This window comes from Pelophylax lessonae (assembly GCF_965119305.1).
Source record: "Pelophylax lessonae genome assembly, chromosome: 2".
Classification (NCBI taxonomy): Eukaryota; Metazoa; Chordata; class Amphibia; order Anura; family Ranidae; genus Pelophylax; species Pelophylax lessonae.
Window position 1 is genome coordinate 750,069,771 of NC_138769.1, and position 11,850 is coordinate 750,081,620.

At 49.2% G+C, this 11,850-nt stretch overlaps 1 pseudogene across 1 annotated transcript in view; it reads left to right on the forward strand.

Moving 5' to 3' along the window:
* The window catches only part of LOC309548388, a 52,299-nt pseudogene extending 40,449 nt beyond the window's left edge, over window positions 1-11,850 (forward strand). The window contains exon 2 of the transcript in view: window positions 10,736-11,850. The product of the transcript in view is annotated as an uncharacterized misc_RNA (transcript). The remainder of the gene's footprint in view (window positions 1-10,735) is intronic.

The following is an 11,850-nucleotide window of genomic DNA, read 5'->3' on the forward strand; positions in this document are numbered from 1 at the left end:
AGATGGGGGAGCATGGAGGGGAGTAAGGAACTATGGGGGGGGGGGGGGGGGTAATGTGGGCTCACTATGGTAAGGTGAACAGATTTTTTAAATTAAATCCAGGGACATTTTTTTTAAATTTTTATTGGCAAATGGTAAACTGTTTATAAGCATATTTTCCTCCAATTATATATACAGTGATATATACAGTGATATATATACAGTGATATATACAGTGATATATATACAGTGATATATATAGTAATATATACAGTGATATATACAGTGATATATATATATATATAGTAATATATACAGTGATATATATAGTAATATATACAGTGATATATATACAGTGATATATATAGTAATATATACAGTGATATATACAGTGATATATATACAGTGATATATATACAGTGATATATATACAGTGATATATATAGTAATATATACAGTGATATATACAGTGATATATATACAGTGATATATATACAGTGATATATATATACAGTGATATATATATACAGTGATATATATACAGTGATATATATACAGTGATATATATATACAGTGATATATACAGTGTATGTGGGATGTGTTTCTCACATTTCCTCCATGAGGAAAAAAAAGATATTTATTTTCTAACCAAATGTTATGATGATGAGATAGAGAAAAATCAGAGTGCAGAGTTCAGGAGTGCGTTACATAAAGAATGCAAGTCTCAGCTGTGCCCTTCCAATGCAGCCTGACCGGTGCCCTTCCTATGCAGCCTGACCGGTGCCCTTCCTATGCAGCCTGACCGGTGCCCTTCCAATGCAGCCTGACCGGTGCCCATCCAATGCAGCCTGACCGGAGCCCTTCCAATGCAGCCTGACCGGAGCCCTTCCTATGCAGCCTGACCGGAGCCCTTCCTATGCAGCCTGACCGGAGCCCTTCCAATGCAGCCTGACCGGAGCCCTTCCAATGCAGCCTGACCGGAGCCCTTCCTATGCAGCCTGACCGGAGCCCTTCCTATGCAGCCTGACCGGTGCCCATCCAATGCAGCCTGACCGGAGCCCTTCCAATGCAGCCTGACCGGAGCCCTTCCAATGCAGCCTGACCGGAGCCCTTCCAATGCAGCCTGACCGGAGCCCTTCCAATGCAGCCTGACCGGAGCCCTTCCTATGCAGCCTGACCGGAGCCCTTCCTATGCAGCCTGACCGGTGCCCTTCCTATGCAGCCTGACCGGAGCCCTTCCAATGCAGCCTGACCGGAGCCCTTCCTATGCAGCCTGACCGGTGCCCTTGCAATGCAGCCTGACCGGAGCCCTTCCAATGCAGCCTGACCGGTGCCCTTGCAATGCAGCCTGACCGGTGCCCTTGCAATGCAGCCTGACCGGTGCCCTTGCAATGCAGCCTGACCGGTGCCCTTGCAATGCAGCCTGACCGGTGCCCTTGCAATGCAGCCTGACCGGTGCCCTTGCAATGCAGCCTGACCGGTGCCCTTGCAATGCAGCCTGACCGGTGCCCTTGCAATGCAGCCTGACCGGTGCCCTTCCAATGCAGCCTGACCGGAGCCCTTCCTATGCAGCCTGACCGATGCCCATCCAATGCAGCCTGACCGGTGCCCATCCAATGCAGCCTGACGGGTGCCCTTCCTATGCAGCCTGACCGGAGCCCTTCCAATGCAGCCTGACCGGTGCCCATCCAATGCAGCCTGACCGGTGCCCTTCCTATGCAGCCTGACCGATGCCCATCCAATGCAGCCTGACCGGTGCCCTTCCAATGCAGCCTGACCGGTGCCCTTCCAATGCAGCCTGACCGGAGCCCTTCCAATGCAGCCTGACCGGTGCCCTTCCTATGCAGCCTGACCGGAGCCCTTCCTATGCAGCCTGACCGGTGCCCTTCCTATGCAGCCTGACCGGTGCCCTTCCTATGCAGCCTGACCGGTGCCCTTCCTATGCAGCCTGACCGGTGCCCTTCCTATGCAGCCTGACCGGTGCCCTTCCTATGCAGCCTGACCGGTGCCCTTCCAATGCAGCCTGACCGGTGCCCTTCCAATGCAGCCTGACCGGTGCCCTTCCAATGCAGCCTGACCGGTGCCCTTCCAATGCAGCCTGACCGGTGCCCTTCCAATGCAGCCTGACCGGTGCCCTTCCAATGCAGCCTGACCGGTGCCCTTCCAATGCAGCCTGACCGGTGCCCTTCCAATGCAGCCTGACCGGTGCCCTTCCAATGCAGCCTGACCGGAGCCCTTCCAGTGCAGCCTGACCGGTGCCCTTCCTATGCAGCCTGACCGGTGCCCTTCCTATGTAGCCTGACCAGTCACTGGATATTGGATGAGACCCTCGTAAATATTCCAAGTAGCCCCTCCTAGCTTCCACCAGCCGCTTTAATAGGGCCGCCCGCAGCACCGCTTTAAGTATTGCCGGTACACCGGCCGCTGCATTGATTGGGGCCGCTGATGCTGCACTGCTCAGCCCCCGCTGTGCTCCAGAATGACGGTCCGTGACCGTCCATCTCTTTCTACGTCAGCCGCTGTGAGCGGCATGACGTCACGCGGCGGCTGCGCCTGTGCCCTGCGCGGTGGACGGCGGTGCTGGGTCATCAAGTTACTGAGGCTGGCTGTCACGGCGCTGACGATCCCTCCCCCTCCCAGTCTCCCACACAGATGACGAGACTTCACACGCCATCAGCATGTGATCGCAGGTGAGGGGTGAGCCTGAGGTCACAGGGTCATGAGAGTGAGCAGTGCGGTTTCATCCATGCTATGGCTGAGTGTCCCATTTTCTAGGGCTTTTTTTTATTTGGTAACAGTAAGGAGCCTGAACTCTGCCTCCATTGTGGGTGGGTGTGTGTGTGATCTCTGCTCTGGATATCCACTGTGGTGCGCCAGACATCTGTACCATGCCCGCACAGCGCCAAACATCTGTACCATGCCCGCACAGCGCCAGACGTCTGTACCATGCCCGCACAGCGCCAGACGTCTGTACCATGCCCGCACAGCGCCAGACGTCTGTACCATACCCGCACAGAGCCTGACGTCTGTACCATGCCCGCACAGCGCCAGACATCTGTACCATGCCCGCACAGCGCCAAACATCTGTACCATGCCCGCACAGCGCCAGACATCTCCTGTACCATACTCGCACAGAGCCAGACGTCTGTACCATGCCCGCACAGCGCCAGACATCTGTACCATGCCCGCACAGCGCCAGACATCTGTACCATGCCCGCACAGAGCCTGACGTCTGTACCATACTCGCACAGAGCCAGACGTCTGTACCATGCCCGCACAGCGCCAGACATCTGTACCATACTCGCACAGAGCCAGACATCTCCTGTACCATGCCCGCACAGCGCCTGACGTCTGTACCATGCCCGCACAGCGCCAGACATCTCCTGTACCATACTCGCACAGAGCCAGACATCTCCTGTACCATACTCGCACAGCGCCAGACGTCTGTACCATGCCCGCACAGCGCCAGACATCTGTACCATGCCCGCACAGAGCCAGACGTCTGTACCATACTCGCACAGAGCCAGACGTCTGTACCATGCCCGCACAGCGCCAGACATCTGTACCATACTCTCACAGAGCCAGACATCTCCTGTACCATGCCCGCACAGAGCCAGACATCTCCTGTACCATGCCCGCACAGCGCCTGACGTCTGTACCATGCCCGCACAGCGCCTGACGTCTGTACCATGCCCGCACAGCGCCTGACGTCTGTACCATGCCCGCACAGCGCCTGACGTCTGTACCATGCCCGCACAGCGCCTGACGTCTGTACCATGCCCGCACAGCGCCTGACGTCTGTACCATGCCCGCACAGCGCCTGACGTCTGTACCATGCCCGCACAGCGCCTGACGTCTGTACCATGCCCGCACAGCGCCTGACGTCTGTACCATGCCCGCACAGCGCCTGACGTCTGTACCATGCCCGCACAGCGCCTGACGTCTGTACCATGCCCGCACAGCGCCTGACGTCTGTACCATGCCCGCACAGCCTCTGACATCTCCTGTACCATGTTCGCGCAGTCTGACATCTCCTGTACCATGTCCGCACAGCCTCTGACATCTCCTGTACCATGTCCGCACAGCCTCTGACATCTCCTGTACCATGTCCGCACAGCCTCTGACATCTCCTGTACCATGTCCTCACATCCTATGACATCTCCTGTACCATGTCCGCACAGCCTATGACATCTCCTGTACCATGTCCGCACAGCCTATGACATCTCCTGTACCATGTCCGCACAGTCTATGACATCTCCTGTACCATGTCCGCACGGTCTATGACATCTCCTGTACCATGTCCGCACGGTCTATGACATCTCCTGTACCATGTCCTCACAGTCTATGAAATCTCCTGTACCATGTCCTCACAGCCTATGACATCTCCTGTACCATGTCAGCACAGCCTATGACATCTCCTGTACCATGTTTGCACAGTCTATGACATCTCCTGTACCATGTCCTCACAGCCTATGACATCTCCTGTACCATGTTTGCACAGTCTATGACATCTCCTGTACCATGTCCTCACAGCCTATGACATCTCCTGTACCATGTCCGCACAGCCTATGACATCTCCTGTACCATGTCCGCACAGCCTATGACATCTCCTGTACCATGTCCGCACAGCCTATGACATCTCCTGTACCATGTCCGCACAGCCTATGACATCTCCTGTACCATGTCCTCACAGCCTATGACATCTCCTGTACCGTGCCCGCAGCCCCTGCACCTCCTTTATCGTGTCCGCACTTTTACAACTTTTAACCGGAATTTGCTCACACATATATATATATATATATATATGAAGCACTACATGCTTTCATATCTGTCTTATCTATATATATAATACACTCTTCAAATGTGCTTTAAAATGCATGATTTTCCCTTTTATGAACAAGAAAATAATGGCGCTATGCTGTTGGGTCGGTATAATAATGCTATGGGGCTGGTATGAAATTTTTTCCAGGGCTGAATTTTATTCCCAGTCCGGCCCTGGCTTCCACCCACTACATCCTAGCACATTCTCCAATGTTCCAGAAAACAGAGGGAGGTGCCGAAAGAGCTGTCAGGATGAGTCATCCAGCCCCCTGAGCCCTGACCCAGGTTCACAGGCTCAGCCCTGAGCTAAAAATGCAATTTCCTACTCTATCTTCAAAACCTATTTACATCTAGCACATTATCATCCCTATTCCTATTACAGGGGATCCCTCCATAAAGAGGACCTGTCATCCCTATTCCTATTACAGGGGATCCCTCCATAAAGAGGACCTGTCATCCCTATTCCTATTACAGGGGATCCCTCCATAAAGAGGACCTGTCATCCCTATTCCTATTACAGGGGATCCCTCCATAAAGAGGACCTGTCATCCCTATTCCTATTACAGGGGATCCCTCCATAAAGAGGACCTGTCATCCCTATTCCTATTACAGGGGATCCCTCCATAAAGAGGACCTGTCATCCCTATTCCTATTACAGGGGATCCCTCCATAAAGAGGACCTGTCACCCCTATTCCTATTACAGGGGATCCCTCCATAAAGAGGATCTGTCACCCCTATTCCTATTACAGGGGATCCCTCCATAAAGAGAACCTGTCATCCCTATTCCTATTACAGGGGATCCCTCCATAAAGAGGACCTGTCATCCCTATTCCTATTACAGGAGATCCCTCCATAAAGAGGATCTGTCATCCCTATTCCTATTACAGGGGATCCCTCCATAAAGAGGACCTGTCATCCCTATTCCTATTACAGGGGATCCCTCCATAAAGAGGACCTGTCATCCCTATTCCTATTACAGGAGATCCCTCCATAAAGAGGACCCGTCATCCCTATTCCTATTACAGGAGATCCCTCCATAAAGAGGACCTGTCATCCCTATTCCTATTACAGGGGATCCCTTCATAAAGAGGACCTGTCATCCCTATTCCTATTACAGGAGATCCCTCCATAAAGAGGACCTGTCATCCCTATTCCTATTACAGGGGATCCCTCCATAAAGAGGACCCGTCATCCCTATTCCTATTACAGGGGATCTCTCCATAAAGAGGACCCGTCATCCCTATTCCTATTACAGGAGATCCCTCCATAAAGAGGACCTGTCATCCCTATTCCTATTACAGGGGATCCCTCCATAAAGAGGACCTGTCATCCCTATTCCTATTACATAATGTTAGGATCTATACTGGTATGGACTGGGTAATGTGTTAGGCTGTATACTGGTATGGACTGGGTAATGTGTTAGGATCTATACTGGTATGGACTGGGTAATGTGTTAGGATCTATACTGGTATGGACTGGGTAATGTGTTAGGATCTATACTGGTATGGACTGGGTAATGTGTTAGGATCTATACTGGTATGGACTGGGTAATGTGTTAGGATCTATACTGGTATGGACTGGGTAATGTGTTAGGATCTATACTGGTATGGACTGGGTAATGTGTTAGGATCTATACTGGTATGGACTGGGTAATGTGTTAGGCTCTATACTGTTATGGACTGGGTAATGTGTTAGGATCTGTACTGGTATGGACTGGGTAAGGTGTTAGGCTGTATACTGGTATGGACTGGGTAATGTGTTAGGATCTATACTGGTATGGATTGGGTAATGTGTTAGGAAGGAAAGGATGTCACATCGTTTGATGGAAATGAAAGTTGTCACCCTACAGAGGGCTGAATTGAAAGACACCCCGAAAATCAAAGTGAAGAAACGATGCAGCAGGCGAGTCCATTTTGGTGAAATGTCATTGCAGGACCTCAGAATGGTCCTCAGTGGTTTGTATGGCCCCCATGTGCTTGTATGCATGCCTGACAACATCGGGGAATGCTCCTAATGAGATGACAGATGGTGTCCTGGGGTATTTCCTCCCAGATCTGGACCAGGACATCACTGAGCTCCTGAACAGACTGAGGTACAACCTGGCGGCGTCAGATGGATCCAAACCTAATGTCCCAGAGGTGTTCTATTGGATTTAGGTCAGGTGAGCGTAGGGGCCAATTAAATGGTATCAATTCCTTCATCTTCCAGGAACTGGCTGCATACTCTCACCACATGAGGCCGGGCATTGTAGTGCACCAGGATTAACCCAGGGCCCACTGCACCAGCATGGGGCCTGACAATGGGTCCAAGGATTTCATCCTGATACATAATGGCAGTCAGGGTGCCATTGTCTAGCCTGTAGAGGTCTGTGCGTCCCTCTATTGAAATGCCTCCTCAGACCATCAATGACCCAATGACCCACCACCCAAACTAACGTGCTGAACGATGTTACAGGCAGCATAACGTTCTCCACTGCTGCTCCAGACCCTTTCCCGTCTGTCACATGTGCTCAGGGTGAACTCTGCTCTCATCTGTGAAAAGCACAGGGTACCAGTGGCGGACCTCTCAATTCTGGTGTTCAATGACCGATGCCAGTTGAGCTCCACGGTGCCGGTCAGTGAGCACAGCGTCCTCTAGAGGACGTTGGGTCCTCAGGCCTCCCTCATGAAGTCTGTTTCTAAATGTTTGGTCAGAGACATTCACACCAGTGTCCTGCTGGAGGTCATTTTGTAGGGCTCTGGCAGCGCTCATCCTGTTCCTCCTTGCACAAAGGAGCAGATACCGGTCCTGCTGATGGGTTAAGGACCTTCTATGGCCCTGTCCAGCTCTCCTAGAGTAACTGCCTGTCTCCTGGAATCTCCTCCATGCTCCTGAGACTGTGCTGGGAGACACAGCAAACCTTCTGGCAATGGCACGTATTGATGTGCCATCCTGGACTGCCTGTGCAACCTCTATAGGGTCCAGGTATGGCCTCATGCTACCAGTAGTGACACTGACCCCCTCTATAGGGTCCAGGTATCTCCTCATACTACCAGTAGTGACACTGACCCCCTCTATAGGGTCCAGGTATGGCCTCATGCTACCAGTAGTGACACTGACCCCCCTCTATAGGGTCCAGGTATCTCCTCATGCTACCAGTAGTGACACTGACCCCTTCTATAGGGTCCAGGTATCTCCTCATACTACCAGTAGTGACACTGACCCCCTATATAGGGTCCAGGTATGGCCTCATACTACCAGTAGTGACACTGACCCCCCTCTATAGGGTCCAGGTATGGCCTCATACTACCAGTAGTGACACTGACCCCCTCTATAGGGTCCAGGTATCTCCTCATACTACCAGTAGTGACACTGACCCCCTATATAGGGTCCAGGTATGGCCTCATACTACCAGTAGTGACACTGACCCCCCTCTATAGGGTCCAGGTATCTCCTCATACTACCAGTAGTGACACTGACCCCCTATATAGGGTCCAGGTATGGCCTCATACTACCAGTAGTGACACTGACCCCCCTCTATAGGGTCCAGGTATGGCCTCATACTACCAGTAGTGACACTGACCCCCTCTATAGGGTCCAGGTATGGCCTCATACTACCAGTAGTGACACTGACCCCCCTCTATAGGGTCCAGGTATCTCCTCATGCTACCAGTAGTGACACTGACCCAAGCCAAATGCAAAACAGTCAGAAAAAATTAGTAGGGGGAAAAAATAAGCCACCTGTAAAAACCATTCCTGTTTTGGGGGTTGTCTTACTGTTGCCCATCTAGTGCACCTGCTAATTTCATCAACACCAAAGCAAGTGAAACTGATTAACAACCCCCTCTGCTACTTAACTGACCAGATCAATATCCCAGGAGATTAATTGACTTGATTGCTATACTCTGAGTAAAAAGTGCCCCTTTAATTTTTTATTAGCAGTATGTATATATAGTAAGTACGCACACAGCCTTAAAAACAATTTCTTTGCCTAGGCCCAATTTTGAACAGGCAGTTTTCTATAAAGAAAAATAATAATGTTGTTGAAAGAAGCACCCAGAATACTATAGTGAGTTTCATAGTAGTTGAGGTTGAATAAAGAGAAGAGTCATTCCAGTTTAACCTGTGTAGGTGTGTGTGTGTCAATGTCGATGATCATTTCCCATATCCCTGTATGTTGTGTTCACTAAGATGCATGTCCAAGAGTCTTTTGGACTCTTAATACTTCCTGCTGACACCACCAATTGTGGAAGAGAGTTCCACATCCTTATCGCCCTGACAGTGTAAAACCCCTACACAGCTTAAGGTTAAACCACTTCTCCCCCAGTCTCGTTGTGTGGCCCCATGTCCTCTTACACTCCCTGTGACTGAATAGTTTCCTCCCTACGCTGGGATCACCATTGAGGTATTTGTACATCTCTATCAAATCTCCTCTAAAGCGGCTCTTCCCCAGAGAGAATAGATTTAGTGCTTATAGTCGTTCCTCGTAATTGGGGTCCTCCAGTCCGCCTAATAATTTAGTTGCCCTTCTCTGGACTCTCTATTTTCAGCCCATCCTTCCTGAGGACTGGTGACCAAAACTGAATGGAATACTCCAGATGTGGTAGGACCAGAGTTTTCTAATGTGGTGGGGATTATAGTTTTATCTCTGGAGTAAATTTGTTATGCATGCTAATATTCTGCCGGCTTTGCTTGCTGCAGCTTGATATTTATGCTAATTCTCAGTCTGTCATATACTAGGACCCCCAGATCCTTCCCCCATCCTGGAATTCCCCAGAGCATCTCCCCCTAGTGAGTAGTTTGGGATGAATTGGAGCAGGGACTGTGAGCCAGGCCTTCTCGTCCAACAGCAGTGCCTGACCCCACAAATGCTCTCTGGAAGAACGGTCAAACATTCCCATAGACGCACTCTTAAACCTTGTGGACAGCCTTCCCAGAAGAGTTAAAGCTGTTATAGCTGTAACGGGTGGGCCAACTCAATATTGAACCCTACGGTCTAAGACTGGGATGTCATTAAAATATCCTCATATATGTACATCAAACAGGTAAACGCAAACCTTATGTGTGCATACACATTTGGCAGATACAGAAGTCTTTCCTTGTTCAATCGTGGAGAGGGTGTAGGTAACCCAAAGACAAAGCATGCCTCTGAGTTGTTGGTCAGGTAATCATCTGAAGGTTGGGAGTAGAGCAACACTTGACTTTCTTCGAGGTTCCCTTACTGGGGCTGAGTTTTATTTATTTTTTTTGCGGGACACGGCTGCCTTTCGGGCCGGTGAGGTGACATCTTCGGGGTGTAAGTTGGCAGAAGTTAGGAATTGTTCCGCTTCTAAAGGTTATGTGCTTCTGGAAGAATGGTCAAACATTCCCATAGATACTCCTAAACCTTATGGACGGCCTTCCCAGAAGAGTTAAAGCTGTTATAGCTGCAAAGGGTGGGCCAACTCAATATTGAACCCTACGGACTAAGGCTGGGATGCCATTGAAGCTCATGTGTGTGTAAAGTCAGGTGTCCCAATACTTTTGGTAATATTGTGTATCTAATAATGAATGTTAGAAATAGAAATCAACGTTTTACAGCCCCATAAAATTCTTTATTTTTTGTTACAGGTGGATTTATGAACCAAATTTTCGGTCATGTTGGTCTTCATAAATACTATGAAGTCACATGGGAAACCAGCCACATGGGTGTCTTAAGCGACTGAAATACTTTATTGACGTTCACTGGAGGATTCACAAAGGACACAAGTCACATTGGTGTTGTAAATGTTTTGGATGCGCTTCAACATTGATCCATCCTCCGAGGACAACAGCCGAGAAGTAATTTCAAAGTTCTGGAAGTGACTACGGCTTTATAGTGAAGGCCAACCCATTCCTACTCAAGAGAAGTCATTTCAGAAGATATTTTGTTTTGTGATTGTGATAAAGGTTTAACCGTGAAGGGAAAGTTTATGACACATCGGGTTCACAATGGAGGAGAAGCCATTTAAGTGTTCTGAATGTGACAAATCTTTTACAAAGAAGGGAAAACTCTTCATACACCAGAGGGTTCACACTGGAGAGAAACCATATCAGTGTTCTGAATGTGACAAATCTTTTACAAAGAAGGAAAATCTCATCATACACAAGAGGGTTCACACTGGAGAGAAGCCATATCAGTGTCCTGAATGTGACAAGACTTTTACACAGAAGAGTAATCTTAACTTACACATGAGCATTCACACTGGAGCGAAGCTGTATCGTTGTTCAGATTGTGGCAAAGATTTTAGAATGAAGGCAAATCTTATCACACACCAGAGGATTCACACTGGGGAGAAACCCTATCAGTGTTCTGAATGTGACAATGCTTTCACATCAAAGTCAGAGCTTAGCAAACACCAGAGGGTTCACACTGGAGAGAAGCCGTATCAATGTTCTGAATGTGATAAAGCTTTTACACAGAAGAGTAGTCTTAACGTACACATAAGCATTCACACAGGAATGAAGCTATATCAATGTTCTCAATGTGACAAAGCTTTTACGAGGAGGCAATACCTTATCAGACACGAGGAGAGGATCCACACTGGAGAGAAGCTGTTTCGGTGGTTTTGTGTGTAATAAAGATTTTACAAATAAGTCACACCTTATCACGCATCAGATGAGTCACACTGGAGAGAAGCCACATCCGTGTTCCGAATGTAGCAAAGCCTTTATAACGAGGCAACACCTTATCCGACGCCAGATGATTCACACTGGAGAGAAGCCATATCAGTGTTCTGAATGTGACAAAGCCTTCACAAAGAGTGATCACCTTATCAGGCACCAGATGATTCACACCGGAGAGAGACCATATCCGTGTTCTGAATGTGATAAAGCTTTTAAAAACAAGACAGATCTTGGCTCACACCAGTGGGTTCACATTAAAAATAGGCCTATCAGTGGTCAGAATAGGACAAAGCCTTTACAACCCAGCGAGAGCACATTACTAAGCAAAGTATCCACACTGGAGACAATCTGACAATTTTTTGGAGAATCGTCAATAACTGAACAATGTTTTCTTATGACTTTCATCCTTATCCTTTTTTATGAAG